The sequence below is a fragment of the Leptonychotes weddellii genome, chromosome 4, assembly GCF_054177405.1.
Source record: "Leptonychotes weddellii isolate Sample4059 chromosome 4, ASM5417740v2, whole genome shotgun sequence".
NCBI lineage: Eukaryota > Metazoa > Chordata > Mammalia > Carnivora > Phocidae > Leptonychotes > Leptonychotes weddellii.
In genome coordinates this window covers 13,519,128-13,519,489 of record NC_138372.1, presented here as the reverse complement: position 1 = coordinate 13,519,489, position 362 = coordinate 13,519,128, and positions in this window count along the sequence as shown.

Genomic DNA, 362 nt, shown 5'->3' with positions numbered 1-362 from the left:
CAAGCAGGCTCCACGCAGAGTGCAGAGCCCGACGCAGGGCTCGATCCCATGACCATGAGATCACGACCTGAGCTGAACCAAGCGCTGGATGCTTAACCGACTGCACCACCCAGGTGCCCCAAAAAGTAAGCACTACTTTTTTTTAAAAAAGTGAAGGGATGGTATACCCAGCAGCTGACTGCTTCTCGTGACATCTGTGGCTACCACTCTGGTCTTCATCCCTCGCTTGGATTACGGAAGCCATAGCTTCTACTTGGGCTTCCATCTGCCCCCTTTGCCTCCTCTCAGCACAGGAACCAGATCGCTGATTTGAAGACCCATGTCATGTACCGACTTCCCTGCGCGGCACCCTGCCGTTGGTT